This window comes from Anser anser, assembly GCF_964211835.1.
Source record: "Anser anser genome assembly, chromosome: 1".
NCBI classification, from domain to species: Eukaryota; Metazoa; Chordata; class Aves; order Anseriformes; family Anatidae; genus Anser; species Anser anser.
In genome coordinates this window covers 199,677,636-199,700,537 of record NC_139720.1, presented here as the reverse complement: position 1 = coordinate 199,700,537, position 22,902 = coordinate 199,677,636, and positions in this window count along the sequence as shown.

Genomic DNA, 22,902 nt, shown 5'->3' with positions numbered 1-22,902 from the left:
GAAAAATACCTTCCACATGAAGCATGTCTAATACAAAAAATTTGCTTTTTTATATGAACTCCATTCTCACTTTCACATTTGTACTAATTTGGAAACATTCCAGCCAAAACAATATTGCAACACCTGCTTTAGAGCACTGTAACAAAAAAACTGTTCAGCTTTTGATATTCTTTCAAATCAAATCTTCAGAATTTACCAAATTCATAAGAATGGACTTTCCAAACTGGGCCTGTTGTTCAGAATTTTGTTTCTAAGATGGCTGGGGAGGAATTACACATGAGAAAAATATACTTTATACACATAGAATATGCTTATTCTGTTATTTCTGTCCCCTCATCTTTTTATTTATTTATTTATTTTGAGAATAGTTTGTGTCTGAATATATACATATAAAATCATAGAATTATTAAGGTTTGAAAAGACCCTTAAAATTCTGAAGTTACCTAACACTTCAAAGTCCACCACTTAACCATTTCCCTAAGCACTACCTCCAAGTCTCTTTAATACCTCTGGGGGTGGTGACTCCACCACTTCCTGGGCAGCCAGTTCCAATGCCTAACCACCCTTTCTGTGAAAAAAATCCTGATATCTGAACTAAACCTTCTCTGGTGCAACTTGAGATGATGTCCTCTCATCCTATCGGTTGTCACCTAAGAAAAGAGACTGATACCCAACTTGCTACAATCTCCCTTCAGGTAGTTGTATACACATGCATTAATTTATGTACTTTGTAAGCATTTATATATATATGTATATACATATATACAAATATATATATACTTGCCTATGCAAATATATGTGCATTTGTATAATACTGAGGATTATTTATTCTTATTAGATGAAATTTGTTACTTAAATGATTAGGCCTGGAAATTAATTGGCTCAGGAGTAAAATGGTGACTCGCATACGTATAATACAATTTTCTAGAGTAAAATTTCTTTGTCTTCATATCATTTAACCAACTTTAATACATTGACACAAAGAGAGTTTAGCACCTTCCACAAGTGACAAATTCTGTGGCAGAGCACAATATCAATGAAAAGTTTAACATTAAAACTGAGTTATTAAGGCCATTTAGGATAGTCTTTTCAAACTTACGTGTTCCTGCAGGCTCATAAATGATACCTTTACCTGGTTAGACCTGGCAACACAACAGTAAGAAAATCCATTAGCAACAACAGAAATAAATTGTATGACTACTTTGAGCAGAAGTCTGATTAATAAAGATGTCTAGGAAGACTTTCTGATTTCTCAGATTCACAGGAGCACTGAGATGAGGAACAGCATTTTCTGACTTGTGGGTAGGGTACAGAAAAGGCCTTCAGATTATCCAAGTGTTGGGTGACCAACTCAGGTCTTTCAATGCAATGGTCGGATCTTATGGCAGAAGTTGAGACATAGTTTTCTGTTTCACTTGTCACCCATCACCAACTATAAAACTAAACTTATTTTGTTTCATGTTTTAATCCCATGTTTAAAATTATTTCAGGAGCTGCTGTCCACAGGCATAGGGACTCTCAAGTGCAATTGGCTAAATCTATGCAATCTATGCAAGAAAAAGAAAAAAAGAAAAAGAAAAAGAAGAGAAAAAGAAAAAGAAAAAGAAAAAGAAAAAGAAGAGAAAAAGAAAAAAAAAGAAAAAGAAAAAGAAAAAGAAAAAGAAAAAGAAAAAGAAAAAGAAAAAGAAAAAGAAAAAGAAAAAGAAAAAGAAAAAGAAAAAGAAAAAGAAAAAGAAAAAGAAAAAGAAAAAGAAAAAGAAAAAGAAAAAGAAAAAGAAAAAGAAAGAAAAAAAGAGAAAGAGAAAGAGAAAGAGAAAGAGAAAGAGAAAGAGAAAGAGAAAGAGAAAGAGAGAGAAAGAGAAAGAGAGAGAAAGAGAAAGAGAAAGAGAAAGAGAGAGAGAAAGAGAAAGAGAAAGAGAAAGAGAAAGAGAAAGAGAAAGAGAAAAAAAGAAAAAGAAAAAAAGGAAGCTAGGCTACCTAATCATTTGCCACCGTCCCTATAACACAGATGAACATGTGCCACTCTGAGAGGGTCCAATTCCAGAAAGAAAGCTATTTTCCTAGGAAAAGGTCATTGCTTTTGAAAAATTTGAGTGGTGAAGTGGAGAAGCTCAGAGTATTGATGCAGCTCTTATGGTAAACTGCTTGTCCCTGTAAGACAGACATAAAACTTTGTGTCAGTTATTGTTAGAGGACAGAAGTGAGATAAAGCTACATACAGGGTTGCCAGAACTTCTACTATATTTTTCTAATATTTTTCTTTCTATATAATTGCCTAAAATGTTACTAATATAAACATCATAGTTGAATTCAAGCCATAAAAAACCTTTAGGGAAGATGCAAGATACCCTCTTTAACAGAGGGATATTGTGCCTTTATTTAAGTTTTATGTGCCTCTCTCATCTATATAATAGATGATTGGAAATGTGCAACAAATATTTTCATAATTCTAGGCAGATGGGATCAATTGCAGTTCATACAACTTTTGACATCTGAGGATCTGTCCCATTTAATTAGTATTATTAACCCAAAACTATTCAGTTATATATATATATTTTTTTTTTAATACTCTGTGTAGATTCAGAGAAGTCAATTGCTTCTGTTTACACCTGATTTACACTACTGCCACGAGTTTCCACCTATTTAACACAGATACAGATGTGGTAGACCTGAATCCCCTTTAGACTTACATGCTGGCAAGCTTCCAATAAGAGAATATTTAATATATAACGAAGTTCCATGGTATCATGGAACATAGAGCTAATGCTGTGAAATTTTGTAATTCTTGATGTGTTGGGCTGGGAATTTTTCTTGCAGGACTTATATATTCTAGCCAATTGAAGTAGATCTCTGGTGGGTATTATTTGTTGCTGTGCCTTTGTTTTTAAGAAGCAACTGCCGATGCCCAAATGAATAGTGACGGCACACTTGGAGCCTCTCTGTTGTAGGATGTGAAGGTTTATAGACAAGTTTATAGAATGTCAAGTCATATTATCTGCTACATGGGAAAATGACCTGACAGGCAGAAATCAAAGCTTCAAAGTGTCATCCTGATACACTGGGGACCGAGAGCCATTGACCTAACTTTTACTGATATAAATTTGTTTGTAGTGATATAAATAGCTTCTACAAAGGATACAAAAAGATTAAAGTTTGAAAAGTCAAGAATTTCATAATAATTCTTGGATAAAGGTGCATAGGCATGAGATGTAATGCTTTTTGATTCCTTTAGTTTATTCTATTCTTTTTTTTTTTTTTTTGGCAATACATAACTGAACTTCACCAAGTTACTAGGTGGGGCATTATTCTAGCAATGACTTGCATCTGGTTTTCCAAAGACAATATCAGCACCTAACTTGTATTTAAAGCAACTCAGGCTAAAATTATGATATCTGAGTTTAAACGGTTTATGTGGTCTTCGGGAATGACTAGAGAATGAGTTGGTTAAGGCATTGCTATCACCCATCTTTTGACCTACATGTCTGGTGGATCTGGGTTAGCTGTACAATCATTATGTGTGCATTCAGAAGTGGAGTTCTGCTCTCACCAGTGCCTAACCTTGGAACTACTTCAAGCATGTAAAGGACTGCTGTCAACAGAAACATTTTCCAGGAGAGTGAAATCTGGCATCTGAGCAATCCTGGCTTCTTCTCCACTTGTGCCCCCTGGGGTCCATGATGGAGATGTGTCTTTGTCTGTGTTATTCATGCCACACTTACAATAACAAGCTTTGCACACACCACACCTGATGCTTCTGCTGCTGCTAGCTCACTGGTTAGAAATTCTAACCAAGGAATAACAGACCCAGATTCCTTCCTTCCTTTGTCTGAAGGAATTAGAACTAATCTCCAAGATGATATCCTTTTTGTCTCTTTTCTTTGAAGTTTCCTGCTTAGAATGAAACAGAAACGGCACAGAACTGCTATTTTAAATGGTTTGACTTAAAAAGCACTTGAGTCAGCATGATGTATTTTATCAGAGTTATATAGGAAACAATTTTTAAGTCCAGGCAGTAATTTTCACTTAGAAGCCCCCAAAGTACTTGTAATGTCACAGTTGTACCCTTTTTCTTTTTTTTCTTTTTTTCTTTTTCTTTTTCTTTTTCTTTTTCTTTTTCTTTTTCTTTTTCTTTTTCTTTTTCTTTTTCTTTTTCTTTTTCTTTTTCTTTTTCTTTTTCTTTTTCTTTTTCTTTTTCTTTTTCTTTTTCTTTCTTTTTCTTTTTCTTTTCTTTTTCTTTTTTCTTCTTTCTTCCTTTTTTCCACTTTTTTCTTCTTTTTCTTTTTTTTTTACCTTTTTTCTTTCTTGTTTAATTTTACTTTTTCTTTTTTCCTTTTCTTTTTTTCATTTTTTCTTATTTTCCTTTCCCTTTTTTTTTTGCTTTTCATTTTTTTTTCATTTTTCCTTTTATCTCTTTTTCATTTTTTACTTTTTTTCTCAGTCTTTTATGTGTGTAAAATGAAAGAGCAGCAGTGCTAAACCATACTGAAGGCTCACTTTTGATGATGGCCAGCAACAGATGTTCAGGGAAAGAGAATAAGAACAGAGTGCACAGAGTGGTAATTTTTCGGCTTACATATTTTGGCAATCTCTGGTTCAGGGACCTCTTGAACTAGAGCCAGAGGCTGCAATCAGACTACCATGTTTAGTAGTCCTTGGTGGAGCTTTCCTCCATTAGCTTGCTTAATCATCTTATGAATCCACTTATACTCTTGGCATCGAAAACATTCTGCAGCCACAGGTTCAACAATCCATTTAAGTGCTGAATGACAAAGGTATTTCCTTTGAGCATTTCAGAAAATTTTCTTTGTAATTCTATTTGATGTTCCTTCATTTCCATGTCATCAAAAACACGATACACTTACCATTCCATATTATTCATGTTTTTATAGATCTCTGTTGTATCTCAGTCATCTTTTGTCTAAGCTTAATATTCTCAATCAAATATTTTTATAGAGAAGCCTTGTATGTCTTTCATGCATAGTACCTTCTACTGGTACTATGTTCCTCTGTGTATGAGATGACCAGAACCTCAGGAGGTTTTCAAAATGTGAGTGCACTAGAGATTTTCATAGTAAAAATATTCATAAATTTATACAGTTTTCTATTTTATTTCAATTCTGTTTTCTATTCCTTTACTCAACAGTTCTTAATATTTTATTTTAGACAATAGCTAAATATTAAACTCACATTATTAGAAAGATATTAACAATGATTTTATTTTATTTATTTATCTGAAAAGCCTATATAAAAATCAATGCATATACATATGAACGTGTACTTAAATTAATATATTGTAATGGAAAATATGAAATAAACACAGTTAAAAAACTAAACTCTAAGATTTACTAAGAGATGCACTAATTAAAAGGTTATTCTTTTAAAAAAGAAGATAACACAAACTATGGTTTTCTGGAAATTGAACCTACTATATTTTTGTTTATACTCTTCATAATCTATATTTTAAAGGCCCAAGCAGGTTCATTTTATCACAAGTATGACACAAAAATTCAAGCAGAAAATACAAATTAAGACAAGAAAAGAAACAGATGAAGGAAATAAAATATTATTGAACCATTTTACATAAAAAGAACAGAAACAGAGAGAGGATCAGATGAGTTTGTTAGGCCATACAAGAAAACCTATAAATATTTAGGAACTGCCTTTTAATCTTGTATTGGGTATACATGGCAAGATTTCGGTATCGGGGGCATGCAGGGGTGGCCTCTGTGAGCAGAGCCCAGAAGCTGCCCCAGGTCAGACCAGAGCCAGCAGCAGCTGGCTCCAAAAGGGACCCACTGCTGGCCAGAGCCGAGCCATGAGCGACGCTGGGTGGGCCTCTGGGAGAGCAGATTGAAGGAAGAGGAAACCTGCTGTGCTACAGCAGCTGGGAGAGAGGGGTGAGAGCTGAGAGAGAAGCAGCCCTGCAGCCCCCAAGGTGAGTGCAGCAGGAGGGCAGGAGGTGCTCCAGGCACGCAGCACAAGTTCCCCTGCGGCCCGTGGAGAGGCCCCTGGTGGAGCAGGCTGTCCCCCTGCAGCCCACGGGTCCCACACGGAGCAGATCTCCATGCTGCAGCCCGTGGAGGAGCCCCCGGTGGAGCAGGTGGATGTGGCCTGGAGGAGGCTGCGGCCCATGGAGAGCCCCCACAGGAGCAGGCCTTGGGCCGGAGCTGCAGCCCGTGGAGAGGAGCCCACGCAGGAGCAGGGGGTCTGGGGGGAGCTGCCGCCCGTGGGGGACCCGTGCTGGAGCAGTTTGCTCCTGGGGGATGGACCCCGTGGTACGGAGCCGTGTGGGAGCAGTTCTTGAAGAGCTGCAGCCTGTGGGCAGCCCCCGCAGGCTCAGTTCGGGAAGGACGGCATCCCGTGGGAGGGACCCCACGGGGAGCAGGGACAGAGAGTGACTGTGAAGGAGTAGCAGAGATGAAGCACCATGGACTGACCGCAGCCCCCATTCCCAGTGCCCCTGCACTGCTTGGGGGGAGGAGGTGGAAAAGATTGGTTGTGGGGAAAGTTGGTTTTAGTTTGGTTTTAGTTTCTCACTGCTCTAGCTTGTTAGCAATGTGAGAAAAATCTCAATAATTTTCATCAGACAGGATCTTCTGTGAAGCTATTTTATTCACGATTGCAATGGTAGGCGTCCTGCAAATAGGAGCACACAGTAGAAAGCATATCATAATTTTATATTTCCTATTACCTGACACCTGATTTCTCCCATGTTTCTTTATTGACTGAGTACTACAGGTTCACAAGCTACTTGATGCCTTTCTATACCACGTATGTACAATTTTATTTGATCAACCCTGTAATTTCTCCTTTTTTCCTTTTTTTTTTTTTCCTCTTTTTTCCTCTTTTCTTGTGGTTAGAGAACTTGTGATTTCTGTTTTTACTGTTCTCACACTGCTCATTCTCTTTTTCTCAGTCTTCCTCCTTATTTTGGAAAAGTGAGGCCTTCTACTGTCCACTTATCTACTTAGCATTTCCCTTTGTTAATACTACACAACTACCTTTGAATACTGAAGGTTACTTTTCTACTGCAAAAACACATTCTTCTTTGAAAACATGTTCTACTGCAAAAACACAACTTGACTTCTCACTGTAATAGGTCACAAATAACATTAATCTCCCTTATGCTGAGTCTGTTTTGCCCGTGATGATAATTGTTGAGTGATCTCTCTGTCCTTATCAACCCTTGAGCCCTTTTCCATCGGATTTTCTCCCCCTGTTCTTTTGAGAAGGGGGAGTGAGAGAGTGGTTGTGGTGGACTTCAGCTGCCCAGCTGGATAAAACCACCACAGATCTTCAGAAAATCATTGCCATAAAACCATCAAACTTTTTTTTTTTTTTTCCCAATACTAAACATAATCACACCTTATGAACTTACTTAGTTAATTAGCAATATTTGTATCTTATTAGAAGGAATATCCAAAACTAATATGCAAGCATTTGGAATCGTGCTAATTTTTGATTGATCAGAATTTTCTAAATGGGTATCCCTGTTTGGCCTGTTACAAGAATTTTTCCCACACTGTTTCTTACTGAGGACAAAAGGGCAAATTTAGTGGTGGAGAATGGAGAAAAGTTGTCCTACTTCAGGTCGTTCCTACCCTGTGCATATTTTCTGGATAACTGATTAGATACGCTGTATTTATTGCATTTGCTTCTGGCTCATATGAAATTATGTTTTAGTAGCACCTATGGTGTGATCACCATTTAGGAGATACTTTCTTGCAAGACTTTAGGCCAGAGAAATATACCAGAGTGGAACCCAGAAGAAATACTCCAACGGCTGAAAGTACCCACCTAAAGAACCTGGATACTATTCATTAGTTTTATGAATCAACTTTGTGGATTTTCTCTGGGGATGATAATAATAATAATACAACAACAACAACAACAACAAAACAACAACAATAACAGTAATAATAATATATAAAAATACCTATATTGCATTATTATTGTTATTATTTTTTACTATTAAATTATTAGCATAATTCTCTCTTATGGCATCAGGATGGGACACTGGATTATTTCTAATTTATGGAGCAAAAAATATTACATACTAAATACTACATGCTATATACTACATTGTTAACATTATTTCCTGCATTGCTGATACACCCTTGGAGTTTTCCTAGACATAATGGTCATGATGTCTGCAAAGGTGACAGACCAAAGCAGTAATACTGCAGAGGTTATTAAGAACTGCATGGTGGTTTTGCGGAGGGATTTTCCCCATTGGATATTTTGCTTGCTGGGAAATCCAGCCTACTATTCACTTTGTTTCTGACTCCCACCTTTCTCCAGTAATTCTGGAAATATGCCTGTTCTGTGAGAGCCTGCTTTACTTTTCTTGACTGACACACATACCCGGTTTGAAGTGCAAATAGCTCAAGAGGTGATTGTAGTATCAATATAAATAAACCTGACAGTTCTCTGGCGGGGAGTTCGTTGTTATTGTGCTGGGTAGCCGTAGCAGTGGACAAACTTGGAATGGCATACCATGAATCACTCCTTCTATGCCGATACTTTCTTTGATTTATTGGACTGCTAAGATTCAGATATAGATGTTCTAATGTAATATGTTGTTCTATGGATGCAAAAACATGACTTGTAATAAATCTATTCATTGTTCACCTTTGACATTTAAGTCACATGCCACTTCCACTAATTCATCTCACTGAGACTTATTCTGCTATTACAAAGCTATGAAGAGCCACCATCCTTCAGAAGCAGGCAGCATTCTAATACCTCATTCTTTTTCCTCTCAGATGTATGTAGAATTGCCTGCTGTATAAAGCACTCCACTCAAGGTTTATAGTAAGCAAAGCTCAGACTATTAATAGTTCGTCTTTGCACAGAAGTGCAATGGTTTCAAGTAATTTTGAACCTCACAGAAACCCTAGTTGTAGGAAGAGAACAGTGAATATTAGGGTAATACTTTTTTCAGCATGTTAAAGACAAAGATGGAGGGAATTCTGCTTATCCTCGAATCTGGCAGGACAAGATCCAAATTCAGTCTGAAGCTCAAATCTGTGTGACTGCCAAGCTGAAACCAAAGAGCCCCATCTCTCAATGGTATTCAGTTTGTAATCAGCACCATAACGTGTGTGAGTACGTATTTCTGATTGAATAGTAGAATGGTAGCAGGAAGGATAGAAAGCCCATGACTGCATTTCTGTGTGAAAAGTAAATGTGCTCTTAACAGGTCAAGTAACAAAGAAACATGTAGAATAGCAGAGAGCACAGGAAATGAAGGATTAATTAGAGGTAATGAGAACAGAATAGCATTATCATAACAGATAAAAACATTGCTACAGAAGGTCAGTTTGTAGCTTGATTTCAGGAATGGAAAACTACTTTTTGCAGTTATGTTTCTGTAAATTATATAGAAACTCTGGGTTTCCAGTAATTATTTGGGACCTCCAAGAAGATATTAGAGTCAAAAATGGTATTGTGTAATGTTCTTACAAAACATATTTAAATGTGGGTGTCTCCAACTTACAACTTTGTTCCAGTTTGACTGCTTGGCACTTTGTGGTGTGTTGGTCACTTCAGTATTACAGAGATGCCATGTACCTTTTCCATCAGAATAAGTATATCAGAAATATCAGACTCCCATAAGGGGCCACTAAGGTTGTTCAGAATTCAGAAGACTAGAAGGAATTAGTAGTTCTATGAGGATTCTCTTTGGCATGTTACAAGCATTTCATTGACATTTATAACATATTTTATTTTATTTTATGTATTTATTTTTAATTAGGTGTGACAAGTATCTAAAATTTATTTGCTTCTACTTAGTAGTATTTCCTGTTCTTGTCTCTACCCAAGGATTGCTACTGCGGTGTTAAAATAAAGATGTAATTTAGCTTTGCTGGCCAACTGTAAAAAAGAGAATAGAATGGATTCCTTCTTTGTGCTTATCATGCCTTCATGATGGGACCTAATACTCCCTAGGCATCACTGTCTCTTCAAATAACAAACAATTTCTAAAATAAGTAATAATCCAATTTGCATATATACTCAAATTATGTGAACATTCACAGAGATGGTGAAGTAAAAGTCTAGGACATGCAATGTGGGATAACTAGACCTATCCCACAATAGCTAGAGTAAAAAAACTATACCTCAGGCAAGAGCATAGCTTCTGCATGGACAGGCAAAAGTTCACAGACTAAAAGATTCATCTGGTAAAAGTTAAACAGAAAGTGAATTTAAAGTACCTACTTATCCACAGAAACACATCCATATTTATTCACAGTTGTATTATTTATCTGCAGTTCAAAAAGGTAAAAATAGTGGAATTCATTGTGAATCATGTATGGAATTTTCTTCTTGTTTTCCTGGTGTGAATTACTAGCAATCACATCACAGTTTCCACAATTTTTTCATTATTCAGAATAAGTCACTGAATGTTTTGAACAAATAATTTTTCAGTACATAGACTTTCTTATTATGAATATTAATGTATCATTTACGTTTTTTTTTAGCTTATTCAGAAATTCAAATTTCATCTGTTTTGTTGACACATTTAGACATATTGATATACCCCTACACCCCGTTTAAAATTGAAAGTTCTTATGGTGTGATTTCTGGGGCAAATATTTACACCAGTGCATTAAAAATATTCTGTGTTTTACTCTACTGAAAGAAGTTTAAAATTCTCTGGATACTATCTTTGGAATATATATATATTTTATATATATATATATAATATATATATATATTATATATAATTATATATAATATATATTATTTATTTTATTTATATATATATAAATATATATAAATATATATATATAATATAATATTTTATATTATATATATATATATAATATATATATATATTTCTTTTTACTATGTTATTTACGGGAAATGATAGAAACAGGCCAAGAAAAACTGGAAATCTGATGGAAATGTTTTTTCGCTTTCTCTCTCCTCTTTTTCTTTCCTGTAAGAGCAGCCTTTTTCAGAGGTTTTCCGGCAAATACAGTGTATTGTAAATGGATAATTGTATGCCCATTATTAGCATATGTAGATAAAAACAAACAAAGAACCAAAGAAAATCCAGCTTCAATTTGAAACTCATTATTTCCCCTTGAAAAGATGATGCATTTTCATTCAACATTTCATACTTTAATTTGTTGTTTCTATCCATCTGCCTTAGTCAATAGCTTGTTTAGGGCACAGTCTTAGATTCATGTTCAAATAAATGTTTATTTTAACAGTTTTCATCATGCTCAGTCTTAGGAAAATAGGCTTATTTATTACATAGATTAATATATGTTAATATAGTGTGGCAAAGTAGATGGAATTAAATGGATTTTCATCTGGTTTTGGTATTTCATCAGCGGATAAAATTGCACACAGTGCCACTCCTGAAGGCACATCTCAGTAACAGGTATCTAAAAAATTTATGTAGCTTCACTGAATTTCATGTGTGTCTTTTCTATATAAAATATTATTCTAATCCCTTTCCATTTTCTTACAATTTGGCAATGTTATTACTTGTAAGAGAATCCAGAGGAACCCTGTGCTGGAAATCAGACACAGGAATTTCTTTTTGTAGCTACATTTTTTGGATTCTTGTCAATGAGGGATGACTAACCTAAGCATTACAATAGGGAAATTCACATTTCAAAGTTGTGTGTTATGGAAGCTTTTGCCCTGGCTTTTAGTCTTACCAGTTACAAAGAGATGAAATTCAAGTTTAGTTCCAAATGTAGCATTTGAACCTGTAGATTGATTGTCATATCTAGATTTATATTTATTAAATTTTCTGTCTACAGAAGCACAATAATTACTAAACAAAATACAGAACACAAAGAAGAAAAGGAAATTAACGCTACCTGCACCAGACCAATAGCCTGTCTTGCCCAATTGGCTTTCTCATGTACATATATTCATATCTTATAAAGATATATATGATATTCTGAAAGATGATCTTCTGTCATCACAGCATCTGATTCCCTCATAAGTAAGAAAGGATTAGAGAAGGGAAACCTGAAGCACAAAAACCTACAGATACTTCAAAGTCCCTGTTTTGTGGCTGGAATCATAGTGATTTCTGGCCAAGAGAGCACAACTGCCCCAAGTACTGGATGAGAACCTGCCTTCCTCTGATACTGTATATCAGAGTATATCAAAATGTTTTTAGGAAACTTTTTGCAAACCACAAAAGTAATCACACTAGTTGTCTGGTTGAGGTGCCTTTCCATCAGTTCAGTGTTGAGCACTATCTTGCTCAGTTGAAGTTCCAACTAACGAAACAGAAAGATGTGTGGTGCATTTTTGCCTCCCACAAATACTAATTTTATTATAGTTACACATTCTGTTTTATTCTGTTTTATTTTTAGATTTTGGTATTTTTGTAGAACTATTTTTCTCATACTGTTTTTCCACGTTTCTCTTCCTGTCATTTATTCTGCTTATCTTTAAAGTAACAGTTGCTTACATTTTTCCTGTAGAATTATTCTCTGTGGGATTTCTTTTTCCTTTTTTTTTTTTTCTTCTTTTCTTCCTCCACCCTTTCCCCCATTGGCATTGATGATATGTTCTAAATATCTTTTGTATTTGTGTTTTTATTTGTAGTAATTCTGTTTAACATAATCTCTCTATGTAGATTACAACCTACCAGAAGAACAAACCTCCCTTTCACGTGTTCTGGATGACAATACTGAGATAATATTAAACATCCTTTGATTTATTTTTTTTAACATCTTGTACTTTCTTTTTTTCTACTCCTCCCAGTTTCCAGATCTTTTGATCCATTAATTTTATTTCCTAAGAAAATACTCCATGAAATGAAGTAAGACAAAGGTCAAAAATTAGTCTCAAAAATTCAAGTTGCATATTGAGAGAAAAATGTGTTTAAAAGGTAGTAGTACGGGTAGATAAATAAATAACCAAATGAAGAGAAAACAGATAACCTTAAAGTCAGATGTGTGAACAAGATTATAAATATTATTATTTTTCTACTAGTTTTAAGAAGTGATAGCTCTGAAAGGGATTTGAAATTCTTGTGGATAACTAGCTGTGCCTGAGCCGTCATGTAATGCCATAGCTAAGAGTGAAAATGTGATCATTATTTAAGGGAAATATGTTGGAGTAGAAAATGGCATAGCCTGGCTGGTGCCACCTCGTCAAATCAGACTAGAAAACAGCCTCACTTCTCCTCTTACTCTCCTCCTCTGCCTCCTCTACTCAATCGAACATCAAAATAATTGCTCCAAAACTCACAGGTATGGTGCTGAAGATGTTTGTTTGGTTACACAGTACAGCTGGACAGTGAAATAGATCATTCTAAGTTGCTTCTTTTTAGCCTGAAAATTGAAAATAACATGTTAAATTTTGGTTATTGATATTCTATCACTGATAAATGAAAAAGATACATGCTTCATAAGATTGTCCTCGTCTATTTCCATAGAATAAATTAAAGAATATTTTCATGTAGTCCAAAATACAGACTGTCCTTAACTAAAAAGTCTGTTTTAAACTAAATCAAACCAAGCCAAACCATACCAAACAAAACTTAGTATATATGTTTTTGCCATCAGAAATTTCAGCTTTATAGAAATTATTTTTTGGAGAAAAATAACTTTGAATATGTTATTTTTGTCAATCATGAACATATAAATAAGGCATGTATCAATTCAAAATATTAATTTAAAAGAACCAGTACATTTTCAAAATTTTATTTCCAAAGCTTCCCATATTCCCACTTCGAGCTGAAGTGATACATAAATACAAAACATCAGAATAACAAAACTTTATATTTGTAGAAAAATGACTTCTTATTTCCTGCTAGAGCAATGACTTTAAATACAGAAAGGAAAAAGAAAAAAAAAAAGTGTCATGAATTCCATTACAGTCCAGGTGGCCAAAAAATTTATTTTCAAAAAAATTAATTTTCAATGTTCATGAAGTTGTTAATTCCTCTAGTCCTTTTTATACTGGAAGTAATGGAATTTTTATACTAATGACAACCTGTTCTGATTAATCATACCTAAGATTTTATGACTTGTAACTTAAAAGCTTGTCTAGTCATGTTTGTTAACTTTCTCTTCTAAATATACCTTTATTTCCCTTTCTCAGAGCCTTACTGGCAACCATCATTTTCCTAGAAAAAGAAAAAACAACCCACAACTGTCAAGTGGCACTCCAGCTGTCATGAACATAACTCCATATGGCAGATTATTGTGTAGGTGGTAATGAGACGGTGACACAATGAAGTCCCTTTTTAGAAGGGACAATGTCTACACTATTAAGTACTATATTGCAGTAGGAGCATTCAGTGGTTCAAAAACTTTCTAAGGAATCAATACTGATTCCTTACTTGAGTCAGAAGTTTTATTTCAGATTAGTTCCTGGCTATGCACTAAATAGTTGGTGGAGGTAGGAGTAATTATGGAGTGAGTATTCGAGGTTAGTCGTATCAGAAATAAATCTAATTAGCTCTAAAATCAATAAAAGACAAACCCAAATATTATGAATATACACCATCAGGTGACTTGCTTCAAAACCACTCTACTGGTCTGACCAAAAATTCTGACATAGATGCACCCTGAAACATCCCTCTCTCTCTCTCCTCTCTCTCTCTCCCTCCCTCCCTCCCCCTGTTTCACAACAGATTGGACATTCCAATCAGGGATCTCTTTTACAGACTTAACTTCAGACTTCTTTCCTTTAAGAAACAAGCAAGAGTGCTGTTCTCTGTGGTGATTTCAGTCTGTTCAGCTTCCAAAAGTAGACTGCAAAAGGACACAGCTTTCTCCACATTTGAGATATTGGCACTGGCGGTGTTCAAGACTCAAATAAGAGAGTTGCTTTGGTTCCATTGTTGCTGTAGAATCTAACAGTGAAAGAGGCAGGGTGATTAACTGCATTCTCTGCACTTCCACACTTCTTCCAGAAGCTGCTAGATATTTCTCTAAGAAATGTCAGTCTCTACAAAAGTCTGTCCATTTTTGTTTCATGTTAAATGTATATTTTCTTAAGCAATACTGAAGTCTGAGACCATTCAGTGCAGAGCTGCTGCTTCTGATGCAGATCAAAGCTACAGATTGCCACAAGTTAAATACTTTAACCCTCACCCACAACCAATTCCATGCATAACAACACAAAATATAATCTTCCAATACCTAAAGGGGGCCTACAGAAAACCTAGGGAGGCACACTTCATAAGGGAGTGTAGTGATAGGACAAGGAGTAATGGTTTAAAACTAAATGAAGATAGATTTAGGTTAGATATTCAGAAGAAATTCTTTACTTGGGGGGTGGTGAGGCACTGGAATAGGCTGCCCAGAGAAGTTGTGGAAGCCCCGTCCCTGCAAGTGTTCAAGGCCATGTTGTATGGGGCTGTGAACAACCTGATTTAGTGGAAGGTATATCTGCCCATGGCAGTGGGATTGGAATCAGATGATTTTTAATGTTCCTTCCAAGCCAAACCATTCTATGATTCTATGATATCCAAATATAGAGGGGAAAAAAAAAAAAAAAAAAAAAGCACCTCAATCAATTGATAGATTAGGACTACTGAAATTCCTTAGATAATTATGAGATTAGTTTTTACCCGTCCCTGAAAGAGGCCTGAACCTCTTCTTTTCCAGTTGTTACCTTAATTCCAGCTTCAATCATGGTCATTTTTCTTCCTTCCTAGAACAAAATTATCTCTATGCTTCTACCCTTTGGTCCTACCATTAACAAAAATTCAGCTGAAATAATTGCATTGCTTACTGCCAAGAACATTTCTACATTTATTTTAAAGAAGAACCGTACTATTTATGGCCTATATACTATATCATTCATAGGACTTGCACCCTTCTCCCTAGTCCTTTGTTTTCCAGGTGTTCCTCAAATGTAAGCATGCATATTTAATAAGATAGAGACATTCAGTGTCTGAATTCTCATCATGTTCAACTACATCAGAAAGTGAACACAGCCCCTGAGTTTGGGATGGTGCCATGATAAGTGAACAGATGGTCACTTAATGGTTCAGGACTGGAATGTAAGGTCCTTGTGTGGCTTCATATTGGTCCCACTCCATGAAATATGTTACTTTAAAGAATCATCAGATAAAATGCGTTAGTGGCAGAAAAAACTTAATATTCCCATATAAATTCCTGTAAGACAGGGCACCTGTTTCATTCTCCCAGTTCCTGCCTCCTCTCTGCCCCCATGAATCCAACAACAGGTCAAGAGGAGACTGATGCCAGCTGGCAAGGTTACTCACAGAATCACAAAACCACATAACAGCTGAGATGGGGAAGGATGACCGGAGGCCAGCTAGTCCAACCCCCTGTGCAGAAAAGGATCACCTAGCGTAGGCTGCTCAGGACCATCTGCAGTTGGATTTTAAATAACTGTAAGGTGGACGCTCCACAACCTCACTGGGCAACCTATTTCAGTCTTTTCTTTAAATAGAATTTCCAGTATTTCAGTTTATGCACAAGTCATTGCCTAGGCTCTATTGATTGTATTGACCAAATCTCCATTTACTAGGTTAAGAGTTTAGATATTTGTTTCACATGAAGATACCTACATGTGAATACCTAAATGTAAGCATTTAATATTAAACGGAATTCTATTTCAGGTATCTGCAAATTTAATTAAAAAAATAAAACAATAATAAAAAAAATGAAAACCCTTAAGAGATAATGCTTAAAAAGCTTGAGAAAAATCAAATAAGCATGTAAGCAAAAATATGGCACAGTGCACAGGAGAACATACAAACAATATAACTTACTTAACTGCTTAAGTGGCAAAACCATAATAAGACTTAACTGGAATTTTAACTAGAAGACAACATTAAGTTACATTACTGCTAGTTATCCACCAGAGTCAATGAATTTGGTTTATTACCAAAATTATGAATGTAAGGTAATTTCTAAGAACCTGTTCTGAGAGGTTCCCAGATGGTATATGTCTCCATGTAGTAAAAGAAACCATATGTTTTCTGTCTAAATTACTTTCTGATTTAAATGAAAGAAAATAGTAACAGGATAAAACATAATAAAAGGAAAAGATCTTAACTCTCATCAATTTACATGCAATATAGAGACACAGGTGAGTTACCAGGGACTCACCATATCCTTCTTAAAAGACTGCCAATAAACTTGTGCCCTCCCTTTGCATCTGTAGACAATTTCCCACCGTTTGAATGATTAGGGACCCAAATGCAAGCAGAACCCATTAGAAACAATGTGGATGTTACTGATGAGAAAACAGATAGGTTTCAATCCCAGCTCTTAGACCAAGGGACAAGCATTTGTTTGCATCTTCATTGCTTTGGATTAGCCTCCTGTACAGCTGATTTGTCACAGAGAGCTGAAAAACTCCGAAACAAAGAGCCAGAGAGCAAGACGATAAAGGAGAATAGACAATCAGATCTTGAATTTACTAACTTACTCTTTGGCATTCTTTTAGTCATAGATCTAGATTTTATGACCTCTTTTTTGTTTTTTTTTTTATATATATATATATAATTTTATTTTTTTCTAGGTTAGTTGATTCTTAAGAAACAACAATATAAATGAGAATATGGTCCATTATGGTCTTTAGAACTGGTGGGGTTTTTTGGACATAGTGCAATGTACTAATATGAGAGATTCCCAAACAAGCTCTGCATGAGATGCCAGGTCTCTGCAGAGATATTAGTTTGAGGAATATAGTTATTTTAGAGAAGTGACTTGCACATTCTAATCAGCCCTTCCTAGAGAAAACAATCCAATAATTCAGTTATATGTCTTCTAATAGTGATGCTTTGTTCAAATTATTCCATTCAGATTCCATTGTCAATAATATTTTAGTAGAATGTATTATGTGTGGAGACCCCTTCTCAGTAGTTCATAGTAACTCTAAAACCAACAATGGAGATTTTCCATATGAAGTAAATCATTTTGCAAATTAGTATCAAAGAAGGCACTATTTAACACCCCAATTAGTACAAAATTTCGCAGAAATGAGAGCATACTTTGCATCCTGCAGAGATATAAAACTCAGCTAGTTCAAATTATAGAACATGATGATCAGTATCTTTGCAACACAGTACACATCCAATGATTATACAATAACACTGACACTAGGAGGTGTTTACTACAGACTGAACAGCTGTCTCCTGTCCAAAAAAAATAAAACTTGACAGTCATACAACAAAGAATAAATCCATCAACACTATTTTCAAATACTTTCTAACATATAAGAGTTAGGACCTATCTATGGAACTCGGTCTCAGGGACCAGATCCATTATTAAGTGCTGTAGTTGATTTAAAAAGGTTTGTAACTTGTTCTACTAAAACCTTAATCCATTCGTATCCATTTAATAGCAGTTGCTAAAGGGAACCCAGAAGTAATAAAGTACAGCCTTAAGCTGTAATTAACGCCCCATGGCAGTTCAGAAGACACAGACAGTTCTGTGCTTTATTCTTGTTTTCTGCCATTGCTAGAGACACTGTCTAAAATAACCTAGACACAGACCCATCTGAATGAAAGTGAACCTAGAAACAGAATGTGCTATATCTAGCCCACTTTTTACTGTTATTACTGTTGTTGTTGTTAGTGGCCCAGAGGTATGCAAAAAAGTCACTTGTTTTTTAAAAAGAAGACAAATATAAGATTCTACTTAAATTCTCCTTGCTTTAGTTTCCATCTTGCCTTCAGTGATACCTTTTACAAAAGATAATTAGGGCCATAAGTGAGCCATCTGCATCACTCATGTTGACTTTCCACTCCCTCCAGAGATGAACCTTTGGCCTTTAGCTTAGCCATTTGGTGCCTAGGAGACTAGCTGTATGTCATGGTCCTTGACAAAGATAAATAATGATGCTCTACTGAAGTAAGAAGAAGCTATTAATAAAGATAATGTGAAATGAACTGATCTGAATGTTTCCTGCCAGCTAGCTTCCTAAACAAAGGCTCAGACTCCTATTAGCAGTAAAGATTTCATCCATAGCATCTAAAAAAATAAAATGGAAATTAGTTAAACCTTTTATTATTCCTGTCTTTGTATGGAGTTCAGTTACAGCAGTCACACCTAAGAGCAGCTAACTGAGGCAAGGAATTTCATGGCCTTTTTAAAATTTGAATGTTCAAATCCCAATTAGTGATGTACAGCCAGATTTAGAGATTTAGAGATATGTAGCTGGATTTTTTCAAGGTGTTAAGCAAGTGAAAGCTCTACCATTACTGATTTCAGAAAAAGTGCCAGCTAAATGTAGCAAGCTCTTGTTGTTTGCCACTTTGAAGAACCAGACAGCAAATGTTTTAAAACACCCTCTCTGCCAGACCTTTTGTCCTTAAATCAGCTCCTTTTTACTCAGAAGAGAGAAACGTTATTAAAAGATGATTCTCTGTCAACATGTTTTTTCATCCTGTGGCTTTGTTCACTTATTTTTCACCTAGATTTCAAATCCTTGAAGTTTGCATCGGATATTCTCCGAAATCTTTAGCGGGATGCTCTGATCTCAATGCAGCCTCTTGAAAAACAGACTGGAGAGTTGTGTGCTGTCAAAGGATTGACCCTTAAGGGATGTCTACCTAATATTTAGTAGTCTTCAGCATCCTTGGGCTATTTCAGTAGTTCAGAACTGTACATCAGACAAAGTCCTCTTTCAGCCACACTTCCTGCTTTCTCAACATGAGACGGCATGATGGAGGTGTATCATAAACACAATGTTAATGACTTTGTAGAACCTGGCAACCATGGTTTATAAAGTTTGGAAGGGAGGATAAAATCCTGTAAAGTAAGGGACAAGTGAATTAAGGGATTATTATTATTATTGTTATTTTTTTTTTTTGCATAGAGGACAGACTTCACACTGAGTTGTTAAGTGTCTATGTTTCAGTTGCAAAGGGCAAAAAAATGTGGTATGATCGTCAGTTATCAGTAAGTTGAATATGGGCAAAGCATGGGGGAAAGAGTAATTCTGTAATAGAGAATATTCAAGAAGGAATATTCTGGATAGCAGGGAAGAATACTTTGAATATCATATGTAAATGTACTGTGATGAATGTCAACAATTACAACTAAAAATATCAGAATTGTCACTAGGCAAACCGGACAATAAGCAAAGTAAAAGGAAGGATAATAGGTTGTGTTAATTAAAGGAAAAAAAAAGCAGCTATCTTTTAAAATATCTTTTGTTCTATTTTGACATGTTCATACCTGGCCAGTGCCTTCGTCAATTAACATTTTTTATCTCTGACCCAGAAAAGTTTATTTTTCCAGACTAGAAATGAATGAAAGAATGGGAAATAGCTTTATTAGTTCTTTCAGTTCATGTAATCGGTAATTTACTAAATCTACTAAAAATCTAAGTATACTTTACTAAATCTACTAAAAATTTACTAAATCTACTAAAAACTGAAAAGTCTAAAGCTATTATTAGGTATTGAAAAGCTTTGATTTGAAAAGTATTGATTAGCTATTGAAAACAAATATGATACTTGCCCTTCTAACGTCTTCTCTTCTCTTTTTAGATTGGTGATTCATTATTACAAGATCCTGATAAGAATATCAATTCTGTGGACTTCCTTATGGGGTGTGTAGTAAATGGACTTCCTACTGGAAACTGCAGTTCAGCCTTCAAGTTAAGATGAATGGTTGATACTGTCAGATGGAAGTAATGGCTCAAGTCACAACCCAGTGAAAGCTGCTGTCATCTGACCATTTTCTGGCATTGTAAAGCAAAACAAAATAAATCAAAACAAAGCAAAAAATTTTTTTTCACTTTCCAGAGAACACCTGTTCTTATTTAAAGAAATCATCATAACCCCTCATTGGGTGTAATCTTGGAACTCTCATTAAGAAGTAGTCAGAAAACAATGTCTTTAGAGCAGAGTCCTTCAGCATATTTTTATCAAATATATATCCAAGTAAGACGTTTCCATGGTAGGGCCACCTTCCACTAGATCAGGTTGCCCAGGGCCTTGTCCAACCTGGTTTTAAACACCTCCAGGGATGGGGCATATATAAGTTCTATGGGCAACATTCTCCAGTGCCTCACCACATTCTGAGTTAAGAATTTCCTCCTAATATCCAATCTTAATCTCCCGTCTTTTAGTTTAAAACCATACTTACTTATCCTGTCATTTTCTGTTCGAGCATCTTTTTTGTAAGCCTCCTTCAAGTATTGAAAAGCTGCAATAAAGTCACCCTGAAGCCTCCTGTAGGCTGCACAGCCCCAGCTTTCTCAACCTTTCTTCACAGGAGAGGTTCTCCTATGGTTCTCCGTTGATCATCTTTGTGGCCCTCCTCTGGACCTACTCTAACAGGTCCACATCCTTCTTGTGCTGGGAGCCCCAGACCTAGACGCAGCACTCCAAATGGGGGCTTACAAGGGTAGAGCAGAGGGGAACAATCACCTCTCTCAACCTGCAGTCCACTCTTCTTTTTATGCAGCCCAGAATGCAGTTGGCCTTTCAGTTTGCTTATTGTCAGAATGGCAATAACCTTCTGAATACTCAAAAAAGAAAAAAAGAATTAAAAAAAAAAAAAGAAAAAAGTGACATGACAATAACTGTTCTTACACTGATCTTAACTCTGAAATGTGATATGGAGATTTATTATTTTTTATCCCTTGAAGAAGAATAAAGATACTCACCCAACAATATTTTCAGTTATATTTATTTTTAGATGCATATTACATATTCATAACTTAGTTCTTGCAGCTGCTATTGCATCTGAAGTCAAGAGAACAGCAAATTACTTTAAAAATTTAGCATTTGAGGCTGCCAGATTGGTTTTCAACACAAGCAGTGTGGACAACCAGTCACTGTATTTAATATAGAAAACCATGATGTTTAAGACTATCACAATTTCACACTCACTGTGGACAAATTATTGTGGTGTTTAAATAACGGAATTATTTATATAATGATGACATTCTGGTGACTGAAAATCTCAGACCTTTAGTGGTCTAGGTTTGGTTTAGTTTTCCCTTTTTATTTTTTTTTTTGTTGTTTTGTTTTGTTTGCCTGCTGCTTGTGGCTGTTGAAACATCAACTATCAGGAGAAGCATCCTAATAGGTCGCTTTTAAGTCAACTTCAGTTGCATGAATTTCAGCTCTTGTATACAAAGTGCAGTTTCAGGAGATCTAAGAAAGACACACTGCAACTGGAGCCTGCAGTACTTAAATAAACAAAGTGTCAGGGTGTCAGGTTTAGGATATAAGTTAATAAAAGAACAAGGAAAGGAGTGCTACTATATCTGACAGTTCCAACCACAGTGATCCTCATTAATGGAGCAGAAGCTGACATTTTTAAACCCATTCATAATCATCGCTGAACTCCACAGCACTGGAACATTTCTTGCTTCTTCAATAGCTGACATTATCTTCCAGAATATTTTGATACCTCGCACCAGAGACTTTGTGCTGTGTGCTGGGTTTCTGCTTTATGTTTTTGATGAATGGCACATCAAAATATATAAAAGGAAAATCAAAGTGTCATAACAACATACAGGTATCACCAGGTAATTTAATTAAGGTATATATATATATGTATGTATATAATGTAATTTAATGAATGTATATGGGGGAGCGGAAAAGAAAAAGTAAAACAAATAAACAAACAAACAAACAAAAAAGCATAGCTCTTTTATTCATACTGAAAGCTAATTTAATCCAGATTTATTTATTTATTTATTTATTTTTAATTTTGGATTCTACAGAAAGCAAATAGTATGCAAAATACATAAACATCTAGGAAAACAACTTAGGACTTATTAAACAAACTGGTGTTTGCTTTCCTGGGTGCACAATAAAAACCCTTGTCTTTTCCAAAAGAGGTAATAGGAATACAAAGAGAATTGTACAATTAAAGATTACTTAACAAAGTTTGAAAATTTGACATGATATGATTGGATCTACAGAAATGTCATGCATGTGTAGAAGAAGATAGCAACATTTCA